Genomic DNA, 22,052 nt, shown 5'->3' with positions numbered 1-22,052 from the left:
TTGATTAGCTTGCTTTGAATGTAAGTGTTTCAAGAGCTGCAGCCATTGCCAATGATGTTGCCACATTATGATTTACAGTAGTTTTGTGTTTCTCTCCTGGTTTTTGGCCATTTTGCCCTGTTGAGACCTTTTGCATTTCCTGAATTGTGCTTTTCTTACAATTCTGTATATATGTAGCTGCATTTATTGTCTGCTGAGTTTCCGTTTGAAGTGTGTTGCCGATGGACATGCGTTTTTTAGTGGTCCTCTGTTGGCCAGAATCAGAGCTGCATTTGTGTTGTTTTCGTTGCCTAGAATGTACTAGTGTGTGGTGTGCTATGCCGAAGCTTCTTTAGAAATAGACAGACACTGACCTCTCTTTTTTAGATTCACAAATTTTAGTCTCATCAGCATGGAGTGCAAAATAATTTTTGGTATCTATTTTTATTTCTTTGCATGCTTTTTCCCACATCTCTTTATTTTTCTTTCAAACAAAAGAACAACCCATCTCACAAATACACTCAAAACACACTCATCCCCACACACCCAACACAAATTCAAAAACATGTTAGTTTGGCATGTTTGTCTTGCTTACTATTTTTTGTGTCTTAAATATGCTAATGTTATTTGTGACATCTGCATTGTGTGTGGTTTTTATTTTCGCTTAACATTCACTTATCTTATTTGACTATGAGACACTTTCTTTTCTCCTGAGTCTCAAAATTGGTGACAATCAATGACTTCAAAAATGTCTACATTTTGTGTCTTTTATTTAATTAAATAAATTTGATTTGTCTTTTTTATTCAACCAAAATTTTGGAACTAAGACACTAACATAAAACATGTTTGTCAGATGTTTGCAGAGAAATGTGAAAATGGAATAAAATTTAAAATGTCTTTTACCAAATTCTGCTGTCTGTACTTCTTTTACCTTGCAAAGACTTTAGTTTTAATGTGAAGCCGCATTGCTACATTGTTTTTTCTTTTTTTCAAAGCCCATTTACTTTTATTCTAGACCTAGAAAAATGAACTGGCGATGCCAAGTTCAATATTCACTGTTCTTTGAATACTGAGTTAGCACTTTGCAAAAATAAAATAAAACCGACTTTGTAAACTGCGTGGCTTCTATTAAAACAAAAGTCTGGCCAAACCTGTCATAACAATCTACACCTTACTCAAGTTGATACTCCAAATTGGAAGACATACGGAAGGCTTAGTAATTTGCATGCCACACACAGTATATCCAAAGCAATTCATAATGAAAATGCACAAAAAGTTTCTAGCTCTCTTTCTGAAAACCATTGTATTTAATTGTTGATGAAAGCATTGGTACATCATAACGGAGAAATAAGACCATCTTTTTCTTTTCAAGCCAACTATTTTGTCGATATTAACCTCCATTTTGAGTTGTGGTTCAGCCTTGAAGGGGAAGAAAGTTGTTTTTGAATCTGGCCATTGAAGAAAGCATAATGTAAAGGAAAGAGGGCGTATAGTGGAAAATAATCGACAGCACGCCGTTGCATTAATCTCTTGCCCGCGGCACTGGGCTCAACAAGAAAGCCAAGCCAAGTAGATTTCGAGGTGTGTCAATGCCGCTTTATATGAGGCAAATATCGAAACGACCTGTCAGGGACGGCAATTTGTGATCATTGCAGCGTGCTTGGGTCGGTTGATGATTTTCAGTGGACAGAGAGAATCGGAAACCAATGCAAATTTCAGGGCACTCCCTTAGAAACCAAGGTGACACTTTTAACTTTCCTCAGCAGTGCACGCTGCCTATCGCCACCCGAATGTCCTGCCTGACCTACCCTACGTCCCGCTGATGACTGTTTGCCAATTCCGGCCCATCCGACGCGGTGGGCACCGGTCGCAAGGCAGGGTGTAAAAGTCTCTGTGTGGTTGGAACCTTTCGGGTGCATTATTGAAAGATGCATCCATTTCCCTCCCTTCTCTCTACCGGTTTCCAGCGAGGGGGTATGCGCTCTCTGAACCTGTGTACCGACTATTACGCTATTACGCTCTATTACGCCACAAATTAATCGGAATTTAGCTAAAAACGGCCTAAAACACACCAAAATTAATAAAATTTTGACAATTTCGGCTATTACGCGACTATTACGCGTATTATTACGCAAGCTATTACAGATAGAGTGTACCGACTATTACGCGAGTGCATACCCCCTCGGTTTCCAGCGGGCGGGCAGACGGGCCGCCGGGCGACACAGACCAGAGAGGACCTCTCTGACACAGACGACGCGACCGGACAGCCAGACTTCCATGGACCACAGAGACTTCACGACGAAAGGATGGGATGGGTCTGGCAGGGAGGATCTCTTTTCTCCCTTGTTCCCTTCCTGAGAGCGCATGCATGAATTCATGGCGACGGGCGACGGATTGAGTGTTCTCTCCCGTCCAGGAGGTTTTTCTCTAGTGCATCGGAGTTTTTGCTCTCCGGGCTCCGGGCGAGGAGAGGTAAGCGCAGGTAAGCGAGAGGGAGGGAGAGTAGAGGTGGTGGTACTCATCGATTCCATCCAGCCAAGAGACATCCGAAGTGAGCTGGTCCGTCGTCGCCGACCTGCTTCTGCTCCGCGATCCGCGGCCCCACCGGCAATACCCCGCGGGCTGGAGCCGGACGCGCGGAGTATCGCCGCTCGGCTCGGCGCTGCAGAATCTCATTAGGGTTGCTGGCAGAGACGCGGAACGCGGGGAACGCGGACGGAGGCGAGGTGCGCCTCCTCATTTGCGGAGAGGTGCCGTTCTATCATTCAAACTTTCCGGGAGAGTCGTGGCGCCAAGCGCGCCAAGCGCGCCAAGCGCGCCAAGCGCGCCCAGCTCGTCGTTATCCTGGCGAGGAGGCGTTGCGTTGTCGGGGGCGACCTTTCCGGTGCGCGTGCAAGTGGGCGGTTCACGGGAGGGAAAACGGAAAAGCTGCCTTTCTGTCAAAAAATGAAGAGTCTAAACAAAAACATTAAAAAAAAACCTCCCCAAAACACAGCTTTGACCTTGGTCGATTGCAGAGAAGCGCCGGAATGTCGGCAGCACACTGAGAAAAGCTTGCAAAGAAAAGTACTTTGCAGTACAAAGCATTCTCCGGCATCGTATTACAAACTCCCTTGCGAACTTTTTTCTTCGCATTGCAGAGAAATGGCTCGTAAGTTGCGAAGCATTGGTTTGTAACGTTGCAAAGCATTTTCTTTGCAAGTTGCAAAGAAATACTTCGCAATGCAAAGAAAATAGTTTGTAAGAGAGTTTGCAATACAATCCCAAAGAACAGAAATTTGTCATCCAGACGTCAAATGATATCAAAGAATGGTCAAAATCCTGTTTGTCAGAATGACATCATTGTCGACGGTCAAAGTTAGGGAATTTTGACGTCAAGTTGATGTCAAATGATGTCACGAATCCATTAAATGTATAAAGGATACGACTCTACTCATCGGCTGATATCCCCCTGTTTAGTTGTCCCGCCTATGTGTGGTAGTAGTGTCTCCCTCCGTTAAATGTCGAAAGTCGCTCCGTGGCCGGCCGGACTCGAACCCACGTCTTCGGCTTCGGGGGCGAGCTCTTTACCACTGCGCCACGAAGACATCTAAAGATCGACTGCTCACCGCTGCTCTAAGACCAGCGGTCGGGAATCTGCCCGGCAGTTGACTCGAAAGTGACGGCAATTCTTTGGGATGAAAAAATGTCTGGTATTTTCCACTTCATCACCCGAACGCGATAGACTTTCCAGAATACCAGAGAAGTCTGAATTTTTCACCGCAATTGCTGATTAAATGCGTTCATGGATGACATCAAACGGACGTCATCGTGACCAAGTGTACTCCAAGATCTTAACTTCACAGGTTATCGCCAGTTTACCTCTTTTCCAAATGGCGTACGACTTTTTGAAAGGAATAATGCAATTCCAGTTAGTTTTGCTCGTAGTTTGTAATGAGTCAAATTGACATCATCCTGATGTCACCTTTCAAGAGAGTGACTAAATTTTGTCATTTTTCAGTCACTTGATGTCAATGTGACTATTTTCTGTTCTTTGGGATGCCGGAGAATACTTTGCAAGGTTTTTTGAGTGCAGGCGCTGCACCCGGCCAAGGCCAAAGTCCCGGGGAGACAATTAGAGGCGCCTTTTCGGAAGGTTTCTATTTATTCAGCAGCATCTGGCGCGACCCGCCCTCTGGTCCCTGCGGTCCGCCCCTCCCCGCCCCGCCCCTCCCCGCCCCGCCCCTCCCGCCCGCCCTTTTCATCGTGGCCATAATTGTCTAGTTATTCCGTAATGAAGTTCTCCCGCCTTTTCTTCCGCGCCGCCTTTGTATACACCACCACATCTCGCGCCTGCCGGTTCCGCCTCAACTTTCGCACCGCTCGCGACGGGAAGCTCTCTCTCTCTCTCTCTCCCCTTCCCTCGCCTCCCTCTCACTCCGGCTACAGACATTCCCGACGTTTGCACTTTGTTCCCCTGGACGGCGCCTATCCGTTACAGCTGCAACCGCAAGCCAGGCGAGCGGTTCCGACCAGCGATTCCGTCCCTCTGCCTCTGTCGCACTGCTCCGAGGGGGTAACGACTGGTAAATTTCGTGTCAGCCGGATAACGGATTACCCCGGATTACCCCCAAATTACCTCCGGATTACAACAAAAATATTCCTGGATTACCCCGGATTACCCCGGATTACCTCCCAATTTGCTGTCAGCCGGATTCCCGAAGTCGTTACCCCCTCGCACTGCTCGCATCGGACGTCGCCCGAAGGGGTGCGAGAGAGACCAAGGGACGAAAGCGCTGTGCGGAGTCAGTCGGCTGATCGGTCTCTCTCATTGTACCAGCGGCGTGCGCAAAGGGGGAGGTCAGAGGGTGTCATGACCCCCTTCTTTTGGCACTGCCGCCTGCGAGGTAGGCAAATTGCGATACCCGCTTGAAGGTAGGCAAAAAGCGTCGCTTGACTGACCCACTCCCCTTCAAAATTTCTGCGCACGCCACTGCATTGTACGCGAGGACGTTTTTTTTTTTTTTTTTTTTTGGCGCGGCGGAGGAGGGTCTTGGACTCGTGTTGACACTGCCGCCATTGTCGGCGAAGTGCGAGCTCGGGTGCGAGTGGCCCGTCCCGTCCCGGCCCGTCCCTTCCTTTCACCTGTCCTTCTTGCCGCTCCTCTAGGCGGCCGGGCCGGGCGGCCGGGCCACGGTCTGGCAAACATGGCGCGCCGCCCCTCTGCTTTGTCCGTCCTGCCTGGCGTGCCCTGCCTGCCTGGCCTCCTCAATGTTGCAGCGTGCCGGGCGTTCCAAGGCGTTCCAAGGCGTTCCGGGGCGTTCCGGGGCGGCGCTCAAAGGACGGCCGAAAAGAAAAGGCCAACGCTTTGCATGCAGCTGCTTAGCGGAAATGAGTGGCGGAGGTGGTGTGGCGGCGCGCGCCTCTGCCGCCGCCACGGGGATGGATGGCGCGACGCCCCGCGACGCCCCGCGACGCCTCGCCTCGCCGACCTTTTCCACGTCCGCGCCGTTGTTCGACGATTTGTTCAAACTGAGTGAAGCGCTCCATTTCAGAGAGTCGCAGCCCCCGGGCCTTCAGGCCCTCGCTTCCGGGCTACGGCGAGTGGGTGGCGCGGCATGCCAGTGTGCTCGCGCCGCCACTTGCCGCTCCCTTGCCTTTTGCAGTGTGGTGCGGGCGAAGCGGAGGCGGCTTGCGTAAACCTGCAAACACCGAATGGAAGGGCAGTGATTGGCGGAGCGGTCGGAACATGATCCGCGAATGCAATTAGAAATGACCGCACACGTGACTGGAAAATTATTGGGTTTCGAGGCGACTATACTGGTGGCAGTAACGTGGCTTTCCATAGCGTGGTCCATTTTATGCTGTATTTTGTTTTGCTCGCACTCACACTGAAAACTCAATGGTGAGAAATGAAGCCACCCGAGGGCCAGTAAAAAATTCTTACCGTACGTAGTGCGGTAAGAATCGAAATTCTCTCCTCATTAGCGGTGAGATTCAGAATTCTTGCCATCCGCAAGTGGTGAGAAATTCTTGACACGTTATATGGCTTGCAAAAACAATTCATGCCAAAATTTGGTAAGAATTTTGATTATCACCACAAGACGACGAGAAATATTTCTCGCCAAATTTTGGTCGCGATTCTCACCCTTCAGTTTTTAGTGGGCTGTCAATGAAAAATCCCTTACCGGGAGAGGAGTCCGTTTATTCTACACTGAAATGATGTCCAAGCTTACCGATTCCGTCAACACGTTTTATCGGGAGGAAGATTGATTTTCTGGGAAGGGAACTGGCGCAGAGTGAACCGAAGCCGCTCTTTTCGCCGACGTTTCTAATGAACAGAACGGCGAGCGAGCGGCTCACGGACGGGCGGCACAAGGAAGACAAATAGTTTGCTGGTTTTCATGTGCATTGGTTGGCTGCCAGTCGCGCCACTCGCCACCCCGGCAGCCCACGGCAGCCCGGCCGGCCGGAAGGGGGAGGGGGGGGGGGGAGCGGAGGAGCAGGGGGCTGCTGGGGTGGACAGGTGGACCGTAGCGAACTTTGCTGCGGATTTGGAGTTGTTGAGATGGATTGACTCCCGCCGGGCCGGGCTTGGCCGGGCTGAGCCGGCCTGGGGCTCACAGGGCGAGGCGAAGGGTCGAGGAAGGAGGCGGTGGGTCTGAAGAAGGATTTGTGGGCCGTCGGTCTTGTGTCCGCTTTCTGGTAATTGCCCAAACAACTTTTTTCGAACACGGACACAACATGTAAAGGGAGGCCCGGCTCAATCCAATTACCGGCTGCATTGCCAATCGCGAAGCAGTTTGTTTGAAATGCTTGGAGTCGCTGCGCGGGATGCTTCGCTGCGTAGCACAACCATGCTGCGGCAGCCCGAGAGGCAAGCCGAGAGGCCCTCGAGACGGGACGGGGTGGCGCGCAGTGGCGCGCAGTGGTGCGCAGTGCCGCGCCATCGCGCCGTCCCGTCTCGAGATGACGAGATGGGACGCTTTCGTCTGCATTTCCTCTGGCGAGTGGTTGTGTGTCGGTCCGCCCGGCGGTCTGCCAGCCGGCCTGGCAGCTGGAAGTCCCGACGAAGGCAATTTCCTATTTCTCCGGTCTCGCTTTCGCCATGCCTTCGTGGCGTTGCCGCACGGCGTGTCTTCTACCACTGCTGAGACGGATGCAAGGCCGTTTGCAGAGCAAGCAGAAAAATAAAACTGCAGTTTTTATTTTTTAACCTGATACACTCTCAGCACGTTACTGACTTTTTTCCTCACTAATTACGTATTCGTATAAGCAACAATAATACTTAGTATTTTCTAAGTAAGTATGACTAATTTCCTTTAGCCAAATTTTCAGTACATAATTTAATATTTCTTAAGTAGTTCTTTGAGAAAGGAAAAGTACGGTTGCACAAATTACTTGCATAAGTACTGACTAAATGAGCAAAAAGTCAGTAACGTGCTGAGAGTGTATCGTCATATGACGTGATATCGTGCGTATGTACGAAGTTTTAGTCCAACAGTCTGTGCTCTAGAACAAAGGCCTGGCTCTGTTGTCCTTTTGATCGTCCCGTGTTTGTTTCCACGGCGGCATTCGACCTCCCGCCGGAGGGACATGAAATTATAGCTTTTCGCGAGAACTGCTCAATTAGTAATTGCCGATTCGAGGAATATGGCGTCACACACTGTGGCGAAAAGCTACGGAAAATTCTGTGAACAGCTTGTGGTAATTCTCCGTAGCCCCCTTATCAATATTCTCCGTAGGCCATTACAGTATTTTCCGTAGGACCGCACAGTATTCTCCGTAGGACCTTACAGAGATCTCCGTAGGACTATACAGTCTTCCAGGTCCTACGGAGAAGACTGTGCGGACTTACAGAGAATACTGTGCGGCCCTACGGAGAATACTGTAAGAGCCTACGGAGAATATTGATAAGAGGGCTACGGAGAATCCTGGCAAAAAAATTAACAGAATTTTCCGTACCTTTTTGCCACAGTGCAGTGCCTTGTGTATAAACAGCCGTGCGACCTCTCAGCCCTCCGCCCCGCCCCGCCCACTGTAGGCTCGCTGGCTGAAGCCTCGACGAAGCTGCGCCATTAGCCAAGCGACCTTCTGCCCAATAGAACACGAACCGCGGCCGCGTGGCTGACTGAGGCTCTCGCCGTTCCAGGAATGGGGTTCGAGGGAAACTGTTCCAGGAGGGCGACGACGCGCCCCCGTGCACCCCAAGTACCCCCCGTGGCGTGGACCCGCGCGATTCTGCCCGCGCGTGGGCACTCTGCAGCCCGGGAACGACGCGAGCAAAGCCCTCCGCACCACAAGAAACAATAACAACACCTGAGCTGTGACACAATGGCCTTCCACGGCAATGAATACCAGCTGAACCAATGCATTTTCTTTTTCGCCATGCTGGCATTGATTCGTTAGAAGCGTTGCCGCGTTGTTGCTCCTTATTGCCGTTCTGCTGCCAGGCGGGCCCCTTGCCCCACGTGTGTGAGAAAGGCTCTCTCTGTCCGCCTGGCTCCGCCCCGCCCCGCCCCGCAGATCACTACACGGCCGGTCCGTGGCATTCCCACCCGCCGAAGAGCACTCTGTTGCCGAACAAGGCGCCATTTTATAGCAATCAGCATGAGAGACGGGCGCCCCTCACCCCGCATCGGTTTCTAGTCGTGTCGCACTTTAGTTTGGGAAGGAGAGGGGGGGGGATGGAGACGTGACGGCGGTCGTGACCATCGTGACCTGGCCGAGCGCGGGCCGAGCACCCTCAGGGCCTCTGCGGGCCCCCCGGCGTGCAGGCCGTGCAGGGCCACGCGCAGCGCGCCCTCAGCACACACTCAGCCGAATGAAGGATAGCGCCGAGAGCGAAAATCGACGACTAAACCAGAAACCGTTGAATGAGTTCTTTCTTTTTCTTCTTTTGTCCCCTCCCCCCGCTTTCTTCTGTTTTGTACGTTTTAGGCAACGCACCCGTCCAGTGCCAATGTGAAGTGGCTGGCCCAGCGCGGCCCGGCGCGCCATGGCGCGGCGCGGGGCCTACATGTGTTCTTTTCGCTTCTGAATAAAAGAGCGACTGCTTGTCATGCAAAATGGCTTGATTGTCCTCCGAGTTGCCCGTTACTTCAACAGCGCCCGATGACAGGTGGACGGACACACATACACTGTCAGATCCAGCCCCCTCCTCCCCCCCCAAAAAAAAGAAAGAGGGAAAGAAAACAAAAACAACACAAAAACGAAAGGTTTTTTTTTACTGACGAATCTGTATGTCAGCAGCATACGTACTACGGTTATCACTATGAAAGGCTAGTTTGGAAAACATGTGCAATAGAAAACACGCGACCCCTTAAGCGATCACTTACCGTGCGGTATATGCGTTGTTTTAGGAGGACTTGAAAACGTCCGCCAAGAAATTTTGTTGACATCCTTTATGAGGCGCTTCCTAAGCTTATGGAAATTTACTTTTATGTCTTGGCCCCTAGCCGTGCGTAATAGAATGAAGACCTTGAAACTCTTTTCGGGCACGTCGTCGTGAGCGGTGGGAGCTGGGTGCGAGGAACGGCGGGGCGGGTTCGGCATCACCCCCAGCCCCGCGACGGTGGTGCCCCCAGTGGTGCCCCCAGCGGTGCCTCACCGGAGCGCCGTTTCGAGTGTCTTGCGGCGTTTAGTTTGGGGCAGGTCAAGGGCTTTCGACGGCACGGGGGTTCTTCAGGCCGGTGCGGAAGTTGGGCCGACACCGTGTTTGTGTTCGTCGAGGGCAATCCAGCCTCGCGCGTTTGATGGAACCGAGTTTGCGCCGCGCCACTACCGGAGTTGCCGAAAAGGCCTGAAACGTGAAGGCAGGGAAACCTCGAAAGCCCTCCCGAACAAACCCCCGCGGCCCCTATAGTTTGTGGCGGTGCCGCCCGTGGCTGAGTAAATTACAAGAAGTGGTGCAGTGCGGCAAACGTATGGGCGAGAGTAGCGCCGGGATGGTTGCGAATTTCTCATCCCGGCCGAGCTGTGACCGAGGGCCCCGCCGGCCTGGGATGCCTTTTCTTGAGCGTTGTTTCTGGAGGGAGTGGCGCGGCCGCGCGGTACTGCGGGGCTGTCCATTTGCGAAATGACCCAGCATTAAGGTTTCATTTTTCATCCATAGCTTCCTTTCCCCGTCGTGCTGTCGTTGCCCCTTCCTCCCCCCTCGGCCCCCTCGCGCTCTCGTCCTCTCCCCGTCCGTCAGCCTCACCAGGCCCTCGTGGCGGTGCGCTGGGTGGTCGGGCCGCACTTAGGAGCCTGCACCGGACGTGTCTGAAACATGCAAAAAATGAGTCAAGTGCTCCGTTACAGAGCGTAATTAGTTACCGTAATAACCGTAATCGACTTTTTTCCGTCATCGGTGTTGTGGTACTTCTTCTCGGAAATGTAACCAAAAACAACACCTTGACTGTTGCACTTGCTCAATCAAAATCCCAGTTTTCCGATATCATAACAACTGTCAAAGATTGGACATCGAAAACTCTACCCTTGCGGGGGTCTAAGAGCACCAGACGTCGCATCAGCATTTATTTATGGCACGCCATGACGGATTCTCATTTTGGCTGAGCCGTTGAGAGGTGAGGGTTTGGGTGGGTCCGGGCCGGAAATTCGTTTTGCCTTTTTCCGTCTCCACGTTTCAAGAATGCATGAGCTTGTGTAGGAGTACTTGCGGGTCGTAAAGCGTTGCGTTGCGGTTCAGGACCTTATTTCAGCGGGAAAAGAGTGCAAGTTTTATCCATTTAGATGGCCCAGCCTAACTAGACGGGGCCGCTGTCGTCTTCGCCGGCCGCGACGCGTGCACGACGCTTCGTGAAGTTTGCAAATTGCCTTGCCCACCGTTATTGACACGCGGAAACGAATGGCGCCATCTCTCCGTGACGCTCGCTGCGTCTCGAGCTGCCTTTTCCACGTGCAGCGGAGCGCGGAGCGGTGCGGGTCGCCACAACACAAGCGCGCAAGTTGGCTGCCTCGGTGCGGCGCGGCGCCGAGTGGAGGATTCCATCCAACTCTTAGTCAAGTACATCCAAACGTTGATGTGGTTTCCGCGAGGCACGCCGGCACGCCTCGCAGCCCGCTGCCTTTATGCCGCGCGCTGCGCGTGTGGCGGAAGGAAGGCGCGCCTCTGAGGCTGCCGCGGAACAGTCGTCGTCGCCGCCTACACTTTGTATGTGAAGGTACCTCGAACGCTGTTCGGGAACCTCACCAAGTGTGGTGAGCCTACGATGGAAATAAGCTGTTTAGTTTCTTGTCCGAAGAATTTCGAAAATTCCGTATTTTTTTTAAGTGTATTTAAAAAAACCAATTACTTTTTTTTTTAAGGTTTTTGTTTTTGGAAGGTTCGAAAAAAGTTAAACCATAGGCGAAGGTTTTGACGTTCCCTTTGGCGCGGCTTTACGACGCCACCCTTCGCAGTGCCGTGGCGCACGTGCAAAAACACGTGATCCCGTAATTTTTTTGCCGGGTTTCTGAAGCGAACAAGGATTTCCGTGCCTGGCTCGTTCACTGCCTGGTCAGGTATCCGACCCCACTCCTGTGGTACAAAAATCCCGACAAATTTACAGTGGTCCGGGGTTATAAGTCAGTAAGTACTCAAACGTGAAGCGGGTCTAATCACTACGGGAACTGTGATTTCCCCGTGTGTAACGTTCTCCGTTGCGGAAAGCCGCTTACTGGAGCCCCCGGGGCGTGGGCGCCGTCACTTTGTAAGTAATTCCCCCTGTTCGACTCGGAAACTTTGAGACCCCGGACGAGTTACTTTTCACGGTTGCGGCGAATTTTTATGAGGGAAAAAACGTAACCGAAAGGCTTTGAAGGCTGGTGGCACTGACACGAGACGAACGGTCGTGTTGCCGAGCGTCCTTGGCTCGGGCTCCTCGGCCCCTCGACGGCCTGGCTGGGGTTTTTCGACTCGGCTCGGCTTGGCTCGACTCGGCTCGGCCCGTGAGGCCGAGAGAGACGCAGATTTCGCGGCAAAGGAGCTGAGGGGTTTAGACTGGTTTAACAAGGGCGGGGCGCGGCTGGGGCCCCGGGCCCGCGGCCCTTGGCCTGGAGGCAATGAGGTGAAGAAGAGGGATGCAGAAGGGAGGAGTGAGACGCTGGCCCGAACAGGCCGGATACGCCGGAGCGAGCTCACCTCTCCCAGAGTCCCCGCCTCTGCCGCACTGTAAAAAATTCCGTAATTTTGTACGGAAATGGAAAAAAATAAGTGGGAGTCGGAAAAGTACGGAACGTTCCGTACTTGCTCCATGACCTGTAAATGGTACGGAAAAAAGGTAGGAAGTGTAGTTGGCAAGTACGGACGGTCCAGGCAAATTATTGACCAGACATGTTCCGTACTTTTTCCGTACTTTTTTCTCACAGTGCGAGCGATTCCAAAACAAATTTTTTTCGGTTATCACGGAATCAACGTACTTTTTCGTTGGGTCAACGAATTCCTTTTTCCCGTGAAGATTCGTTTCGGCGTTCCGTCTCTCTCGCACCCATGCGGAGCGATTCGTTGGTGCGACAGAGATCGAGTCTGCTGGTGGCGGAGGTCAGGCACCGTGCCTCAACGACGTCCGGTGCGACCTACCGTCAAAGCCGGGGAAGCCTTTTGGAATGGACTCTCCGGTTTTTTGGGCAGGAAAGGGCTGGCGCGTCGTGCCGTGGCCCTGCCGTGGCCAATCGGGAGCGGGGTAAGGCCCTAAAGCCATCCAGGCGGCGACGCGGCGCGCACTCGGAGCTCCCCGCCTCCGGCCAGGTAGGTGTGGCCGATAAACAGCCGCAATAAACCCCGGTGCCGCGCGCGTTCACTGTGGATTCCAGAATAGTGTCCGATTGATTGAATGCGCCTCTCGGAGCAGACTGCCAAAGTTGGAGAAGCTCGCCGTTCCTTTTACTCCTGGTCTTGCTCTTTATTTCAACGCGCGGCAGCGAACGCCCGCGAAGGCGAGGGTAGGCCAGCCCGCCACACTGGCAGGCGTCGCGGGTAGCCTATCGACACTTCGCAGGCTGACAACGTGCGGAAGGAAGACGTCTTGGACTGGGGACGCCGATCGCGAGCCACATTACCTCCGAGATGCTGATTAGCAGCTCCTGGCAGTGCCTTATCCACCGGCCCGACGGGACTGACGCGCAAGCCCGCGGAGACGCTTCCGAGATGGCGAGCGCGACGAGGCCGCCTGCGGACCGCGGCATAGGCCGGCCGCCACACTGGCGTGCGCGGCGGGCGGGCCTATCCGCGTCTTCGCAGGCGTTCCGTGCCGGGCGGCAGGGCCCCAGGCAGCAGAGGCACCCGCAGCAAAGGAAGTGCACAGTTTTTCTCTTTTATGCACCATGCTACGTTTTTACGTTGTGCCGACGTCTTTGGCAGTCCCCTTCCTTTCCCACCGCCATTTGGCGTGTTTTGAGTTCTCGGGTAGGGCGATGACAGGACAGGGGGTGCCTTTGGTGGGTCATGGTGCCTGACCCACCCCCTCTTTTCCCACCTCCGCCCGCCCCTAACTCTCCGCCCCGCCCTTCACTCTCCCCCCCCCCACTCCGCCCCACTCCCGGCGTGCCTCGCGCAGGCTGCGCAGGCTGCGCTGGCCGCAACGCCAGCCAGTGCCAAGCGCGACTTGGTCGATGTTGGACGCGTGTGCCCTCGCTGCCGCCCTCGTTTCTCGCCGCCTCGCCGCCTCTCTGGCGCCACGCCGAGCCGCCTGAGCCACTGTGAACCGAGGGGCCCGACCCGCAGCGTTGCGCAGCGTCCGGCCGGCCAAGCCGTGTGCCGACGGCCCACCTCTGCCCGGTGAGTTTGGCTGCGTCTCACTGTCGCCCCCTCCCCCCTGGCGGGTCGCAAGCAGGCCTTAGGGGGCCCAAGGGGCCTTAGGGGCTTCCTGCGGAACCAACTTTCCCGCGGCAAAGCAGGCCGAGCAGGCGAAGCAGCGCGGCGGCAGGAAGGCAGGGACGCGCCGGCCGGTTGCCTCCTTGTGTTGGGGCCGCGCTGCCGCGGTGCGGTGGCGGTGCTCGCTCTCTCTGGTGTTGTCGTGGCTTCACGCTGCCCTCATTCGCGGTCGCAAGGAGTGCGGGCAAGTCGGCGTGGCAGCAGCGTCGTCGTCGGCAGCCTTATTCCGGGCAGCGTTTGAGAAGCGGTCGCGTGAGGCGCTCTTTCGGACGCCCCACTAGGGGGCAGCGTTGGGGTGGCATTCCCTGGGAGGCTGATTTCATCCACAGGGATTGCACCGTTGGGAAATGAGCCCTTGAAGTTGTCACCTTTCGGGCGCTCACCCTGAGGAGGGGGCGCACCCCTAGGGGGCACACGTTTATGGAAGTCGCCCTCAGAGAATGCACCCTTGAGGAAGACACCCTTAGGGAAAGCACCCTCGTGAAAAGCACCTTTCGGGAATGCACCCTTAGGGAACGTATCCTTCGGGAACGCACCCTTGGGGAACGCACCCTTAGGGAACGTACCCTTGGGGAACGCACCCTTGGGGAACGAACCCTTGGGGAACGCACCCCTTGGGGGAACGTACCCTGGGAACGCACCCTTGGGGAACGCAACCTTGGGGAACGCACCCTTGGGGAACGTACCCTTGGGGAACGCACCCTTGGGGAACGCACCCTTGGGGAACGCACCCTTGGGGAACGTACCCTTGGGGAACGCACCCTTGGGGAACGCACCCTTGGGGAACGAACCCTTGGGGAACGCACCCTTGAGGAATGCACCCTTGGGGAACGCACCCTTAGGGAACGTACCCTTGGGGAATGCACCCTATGGGAACTCACCCTTGGGGAACGCACCCTTGGGGAACGCACACTTGGGGAACGCACCCTTAGGGAATGTGCTCTGAGGGTATGCGCCCTTACGGACAGTGCCCTTAGGGAAAATGCCCTTGTGGAATACATCTTTAGGAAATTCATCCTTAGGGAAATTCACCCTTACGAAATGCGCCCTGAGGGGATACGCCTGGCTCCCTCATGTGAGTGCGCGACGTGCAGGATTCTCCCCCTTTTTTCCCTCCTGCCTTTTGACGACTCCCAACGCGGTGCCGTTTGACGCGAGCCTACCTGAGGCAGACGTACTGCTGTTCCTCCACGAATCACGACTGTAACGCTTTCCGAGCGGCCTCAGTGTGTTTACTCCAGCGAGCCAAGTCGAGGGGAGTCGGTTATCGGTGTTCCATTTCTTCCACCAACGCGTGGCGGGCGCCTCGCCCCCTCTCGACTCTTTGCTTCTTTGCGTTTTGCTTTTCAGCGGACGACACTTTGGATCAAATTGATCGAAATATGTTCATGGCTTGTGCTCTCGGAGAGCGTTTCAACAACTACCATCCCATCATCTTTTCCATCATCGTTCTTTCTAATTTTTTTTTTGGCCAAGTTCGTGCGAGGCGAGCCTGCTTTATTCGTCCTGCCTATCGGGTCGAAAATTTCCCGTGAGGGGATTTTCAGCATGACCTCATGGACTGCCATGTCGTTAAAACAGTCCGTTGACGTAACGAACAGCAACCTTGGAGGCTGCGCGACTCCCACTCCGTCTTGCGGGAGCCGAACTTCAGCGCCAAGTAGCTGTCCCTCAATTCAAATTTTTTAAAGAAATTGAAACGACAACAAAAAAGCTGGCAGCTTTTTTCGGTTTTTGTGCCCGCCAGGATGGCCGCAAACCCCCCTCGACGAGCTGTTGAACTGGTACCCGGACAAGCGGCTCGCGTACAGTGTAGCGGACCGGCAGGCAATGATCCGTCACGCGGCTGAGCCGGCCTCATTGCCTACGGACGCTCCATCCTCGCATCCGCTGCAGCGTTTTTGCGCCAAGCGGACTCCGGAGCGGTCCGTGGCGCCCTCAAAGTCTCCCCGTGCATGGCCCCGGGCTGGGCTGGGCTGGGCTGGCCCAGGGCAGGGCTGCCTCCGGTGCGCAAACGGAGCGCCGCCAATATCGCGCCGAAGTCGCGGCACCGGGTCACAAGCCCAGAGGCCGCGGCCTGTGCGGAGCGGAGCGGTGCGGAGCGAGTGTGAGATGCGATGCCCGACAAACAACGGAGATGCGTGTCGGTCCGCCGCAATCAGAGTGCGGTAAAGAGACTCGTCGCCGCCGGGGTAGGACGGACAGGAAAGTAGCAGGGACGAGGAACCCCGCCGGCCACAGTGGGCCAGAAGCCGGCGGAGGCGGCCAAAACTCTAGACGCGTTTTGAGCTCCAGAGTCGCTAAATGGGACTCAAACCGAACGTGTGACCCCCCCGGACTGCTCTCGAACGAGGCCATTGGTGGGGTCACACGTTCCGTCCCCATTTAGCGCGCTCCTTAGAGTTTGGCCCCCCCACCGGCTTCTGGCCCACTGTGCGGCCTGCCCCCCGGCCTGCCCGGCCTCCCCGGCCCGGGCCGCCGTATTTGCCCACGCTTCCACTCCATTCCCTCCGAGGCCCCCTTCCGGCCATCCCGTGTTCCGCATCTCCCCCTTCGCCCCTTTTCTCTCCGCGGATTCTCTCGTTTCCGTCTCGCTTCTTCTCGCCGTTTCGCCGCCTTCCCGCGGGATGCCGCCGCCCTTGCCGCCCGCCTCGCGATGCCCGGCCCGCGCTGCATCCCCGTCGCTCTGTCTCTCTCGCACTCGCGGTCGGCCAGGCCAGGTTGAGTCGGCAAAGCAGGCGAGACAGAGACGGCACAACGTACGGGCTGCGCGTTCAGTATTTCAACCAACAGATGATTGGTTTTAGGCGACATTTTGTGGTGACTGACGTAGGGTCGCCGGGCGAACTCGTTGCTTTATTGCGTGTCGCCGCCAATGAGTCCCTGAGACAGGAGTGCGAGGAGGCGCTCCACAACCCCACTGAAAACGTAATGGTCCGACACATGCCCAAATAATGGCGTGTCTAAAAGTCACGCCAAAAATTGGCGTGACACGAAATTCACGCCGAAAAACGGCGTGACATGTGAGTCACGCCCTCATTTGGCGTGAATGACAACTCGTTTTTTGAGACAAGTCACGCTAAAAATCGGCATGACAAGAAAGTCACGCCGATGTTTGGCGTGACTTTTTTTGTCATGCCGTTTAATGGCGTGACACTTAATTCACGCCCCTGCAGCGGCACGAAGTCACGCCGATAGATTTTCAGTGCCTCTGCGCTCGACCGACTTGGGCTGACTCGGCGACAAAGCGGGTCGCTCTAAGGGGCCTCGCCCACCGCGCCACTCTGCGTCACTCCGCACGCACGCCGGTCGTGGATCGGCCCGCGGGTGCGAGAGAGACGGAGCACCGCGTCTCAAGTGGCTCGCCAGCGCTCGTTGGCCGGGCACTCCCGGCTGTCGCTCTTAATTGAATCTGGTCGGCTGGCGGCGCACTCGGCGCGCTCGGCGCCGCTTGCGCCGCGGGCCGCCACATCCATGTGTGTTTGCCGGCAGTATTTGCCCTGATACCGCCCCGGGCCCATCTGTTCGCCCGGCCGGCCGCTGCGGCCGTGTGTGTGTGTGTGTGTGTGGGGGTGGGGGGGGGGTTCAAGATGCGCGCGCGGCACGTGAAGTGCGCGTTTCTGGAGTCACTGTTATCGCCACCCGAGGCGCGCTGTCCAAACAAACTAACTTGTCCTCGGCGGTCGCAATTTTCCACTCGATGGTAATTTCGACGCAATCGTCAATTATTTGCTACCATGCACGGGCAATACTCCCGTGTTCGTGAGGTTCCGTGCTGCCCAAGAGCTGCAATTGGGGTCGAGCGACAATTTGAGTGTTGGGTAAAAAGAGAGGGGGGGGGGAGGCCGAGAAGTTGGCAGCGTCTCTTCAACGTAACGTCATCAAATTACCCCCTCCTTCCCCCCGTCCGTGCACCGGGGCTGCACATCCAACTTCGCTAATGAGCTCGCGTGCTTGTCGACGCGATGCGTGTCTGTCGCGCCGAGGCGCCGAAACGCGCAGACGGTATGCGCTGCAGTGCGGAAGGCGAGGGGCCGGGGCGGGGCGAGGCGGGGCGAGGCGGGGCGAGGCGGGGCGAGGCAGGGTTTTTGGCGGCGTGCCGGGCTGCCTATCTGTCCATCTGGCGCGCTGTTTACCGAAGCCGCCCGGCCTTGGACTGCGACGCTGCGACCGCCACCACCACCAATGAGGCGACGACTGCCGGGTCGTGGCGGAGGCAAGGATGCGCTCCGCGATCCGTCTTGACCGAAAAGTCGCGCTCTTGCCCTTAGAGTGGACTCTTTTTGCTAATGGCCCAGGACTTGGCGTCTTTTCAACGCGACAGTGGGGTTCTCTGGTTACCAAAGTGAGGGATTTACACTAGAAAATGTTCCCTTGTCGATCCTCCCGGCACAGGAACTCAGTAGTTGACGGGGCGCGAAAATTCAGCAGTTTTTGCGTGTGCGCGAAAGATCGCGTCTTCCCCTTTGGCGTTTTTGCCCCCTCGCCTCGTGGAGTGCAGCGGCATAATGTGGAGCCCACAGCGGCCAAACTTGGAGCGGAGGTGATGTAAACAAGCGAGAGAGAGAGAGAGAGAGAGAGAGAGAGAGAGAGAGAGAGAGAGAGAGAGAGAGAGAGAGAGAGAGAGAGAAACAAAGTTGAGCCGGGACGGATCGGCCGAACCACCGAACTACACGTGCACACAGTCTCGTTGTGGAGGAGGAAATGAAAGAAGAGACGCGCAGTTCGCGTTGCGCGTCGGTGTCTTCTGACTGTCTGCAACTCTGTGAATAATCACGCAAAACGCTAACAAAACAAAAACAGTTTATTGGTCAACAACAACTATGTGGTCAACACCTCACACTGCATTTCCTATGGACTTGCTGTGATGTCCGATGACCACAGAACTCAACCCCCAACTCAAGGACGCCAAGCCGGATTCCAGCGAGGGGTGAATCACTCAGCGCCCTAGTGTACACATGAGTACATGAGTACGCGTGAGTACACCTTGCTTTACGCATAAATTTCACATTTTTAAACGTTATAAGGCTTTATTTAGCGTTTTAAACGGCACTCCACGCCAAATCGGTCAAAAAACTAGTGAATTTCGCCCTTCTTAAACATGTGAGTACACTGAGTACGGGAAAATTTGTACACATGAGTACACTAGTGATTCACCCCTCGGATTCCACCCGCCTCTTTCTATAGGTGTTTTTTTAATACCGGGCCTTCCACGGCTTGCTCGCCGAGAGCGTCGGGGCTTAGGTCGGACGCCTCGAACGCCCGAGCGCCAAATCGCCTGTGATGGAAGCGGTCCGGAGTGCCTGAAAAGGGTGCTTGCATTCGGAGCCTGCACACAAGCTGGCGCACACAAGCGGCTCACGCAAGCTGGCGGGCGATTCAGAGGGGGTCGTTTCGCGTCGCTCTGTCTCTCTCGCACGCGTGGGGCTCTCCGTAAGGGCGCGAGAGAGGCAGAGAGATCGGCCTCTCTCTCTCTCTCTCCTCTCTCTCTCTCTCTCTCTCTCTCTCTCTCTCGTGCGCCCTTACGGAGAGCCCCATGCATGCGATAGAGACAGAGCGACAAACCGATCTTCTGAATCGCCCGGCTGGCACACACAAGCGGTGCAGCTCGCGCGGTGATTGCCGGTGTGCGCGCGGTGCAGTCAAAACGGACAAAGGTCGCCCAGCCCAGAGGACGCAAGCCAGAGCCGTGGCCTGTACAGGGCTGTACTGGGGTGATTTCAGCGGGGTGATTTCGACGGGACCAAAAGCGCAACTTTTTACCCACTTCATGGCAACTTTCATCTGTTTTACGAGCACCTCGATCGCCATCCTGATGTTCTGCAGCAATTCATGAGATAAACTGAATTGTTGGGCCAAATGGTGGTTTAAGACGGTGTCGAAGTCACTCCGTTTGCCGATGTCACCTCGATTGACGGTAGAGCCGCAACTAGGGACGTAACTTCAACCGAAACTAGTGCCGTAATTAATTTCAGCCGAAACTAGGGTTGAAACATGGGCCGTAACTAGAACCGTAACTAAAGCCGTAACTAGGGCCGTAACTAGGGCCGTAACTAAGGCCGTAACTAAGGCCGTAACTAGGGCCGTAACTAAGGCCGTAACTAGGGCCGTAACTTGGGCCGTAACTAAGGCCGTAACTAGGGCCGTAACTAGGGCCGTAACTAAGGCCGTAACTAGGGCCGTAACTAGAGCCATAACTAGGGCCGTAACTGGAGCCGTAGCTTTGGCCGTAATTAGGGCAGTAACTAGGGCCGAAGCTTGAGTGAGTAGCCCTTTGTTCGCGGCCCCGACTGCGCGCTCAGTGGCCAGGACCGCAATCAGGACGCGGTGCTCCAACGCTCGAGCGGCTCTGGATTTGCAGCCGTTGTTCTTTGAACGCGCGCGCCAAATAGAGAGACAACGGGCCTAACTCGCTCGCGCGGCATTTCCGCCAAAAAGGCGGCGCCCTTTTCCCTCTTGCTGCTCGTTTTCTACTTTATTGTCGCTTAGAAGCGCAAACTGCCGGCAAAAGGAGGTTAAAAAGAAAAAAAAAAAAAGTCTAATCATTGGCAGCGCCTGGGGAATGAGTACGTCGCATGACGTTTTATCGCGAAAGGTCATTTTAGTCGTTTGAATAACGCAATTACCAGACGGGGCCGGGAGCTTCGTTGCGTGGAATTTTCTTTTCCCCTTCCGTCTTTTTTCTTTCCCTTGACTGCATTTCTCATCCCCTCGTCCCCCCGTTCGCTTCACTTGTTCCCGCTTTCGGCCAGCCGCATGCCCAGCCGCCGCGCAGACGCGTCCCAATATGTCCTGCCGGGCAACTCCCCCCGAAAAGACTTTCCCGGCGGTCCGGTCAGCCTTTTCCACTTGCGGTATGGAACTGTCCAAGTGGAACGCTAGCTCCTGCTCCTACTTTATACGTTGCGAGGGAATTCACGTCCCCGACGGGGAAAAGACGAGTTGGACGCGGCACGGGCTGCCCCATGCTGCTGCTTCTGCGCCGCGGATCGCCCCCCAGCCGAGTGCACTCCGAGGCAGAAAGTGGGCTGGAAATGACGGACCAAGCCGGAACTTTGGCCATGTTTTGAAGCGCGGCTCCAATTACGCTAACAACCCCAGACTCTTTTGAATGGAGGGGTTGGGGGAGGGGGGCGGGGCGCGTGTCGAAGATTATACGGAGTGGAATTACAGTGCGCCGCGCCGATTCTCGAATTGCCCCGCCACGTGTCCATCTGTCCCGCTTATTTTGGTGGAACGCCCCGATCGGCGGTTTGCCCACGACGCTCTGTGGGTCGGCCCACTGCCAACCACATTAGTCGAGGCGCGGCTTGCACCTTGAAAGGCGACAACGGCCCTCCATGTGTTGCCGTGATAAGCTGTCCCTGAAGGGTCCGAGCCCTGAAGGGTCCGAGGGTGCTTCCCCGTGCTGGGGGGACTACACTTCGCCGTGTGCACCCCGCTCCTGTCGGAAGAGTGCCTTTGTCTGGGGGCAAAAAAAAAAAAAAAAAAAAAAAAAAAGGCGTTGCCGAAGTCCGGCCCTAGATTCTGCCTCTGAACTGTTCCCGCCCTGCGTGTTGCCCTTCCTGCAGCTGCACAAAAAAAATGACTTCTTGGAACAAGAAAAAATTAACTTTTCTTGGTTTTTGCAAGAAAATTTTTCTTTTTTTTTCTTGAAAGAAGAAAATTTTTCTTGTGTCAAGATTATTCTTCTTACAAAAACCAAGAAAATCAAAAATCAAGAAATCATTTTCCTGGGTGTGCCCTCGTTTCAGATCGTGCACTGAGTCGTGAGTTGATATTTATTCAGTAACTTGGTGGGTGCGCTGATGCTGCGCAGGGAACTGCCAGAGCGCAGCCTGTGTTATCGGCATTGAAAAAAGAACCAACAACAACACAAAACCGTCCCTCTGGGCCCCGATACATTATCAGTGTTACCGCGGCGCCCCGGGCCTTGCCCTGGGCGACACCTCGGAGGGAAATGTCGCGTTGTGTTCGTCTCTTAACCCTCACGGTCGGGAGGGCCGCGTTGACGTGTGGGGAATCCCTCGGCGGCGCGTCTCCCCGGAGGCAGGCTTCCTCTGCCGGGCCTCCCCGGGGCGGGGCGGGGCGGGGCGGGGCGGGGCGGGGCGGGGCGGGGCGGGGCGGGCGCCCCCCGCAGCGGCACCTCCTCGAGGGCGGTCGACTATTTGCGCCACGCGCGGCCGTCCCGACCACGGCCCTCTTCTTGCGCCGCGGCCCCTCGGCGGCCCCCTCTCCT

The 22,052-nt window shown here is 55.4% G+C and overlaps 1 protein-coding gene across 1 annotated transcript in view; it reads left to right on the top strand.

Annotated features, from left to right (window-relative positions):
• The window catches only part of LOC117651248 (tyrosine-protein kinase Btk29A), a 100,274-nt gene that overhangs the window by 1,338 nt on the left and 76,884 nt on the right, over positions 1-22,052 (top strand). The gene's annotated exons all lie outside the window — the stretch shown is intronic.

This window comes from Thrips palmi, unplaced genomic scaffold, assembly GCF_012932325.1.
Source record: "Thrips palmi isolate BJ-2018 unplaced genomic scaffold, TpBJ-2018v1 HiC_scaffold_5, whole genome shotgun sequence".
NCBI lineage: Eukaryota > Metazoa > Arthropoda > Insecta > Thysanoptera > Thripidae > Thrips > Thrips palmi.
The sequence above is the reverse complement of the archived record's forward strand: the minus strand, read 5'-3'. Positions and strand labels throughout refer to the sequence as shown.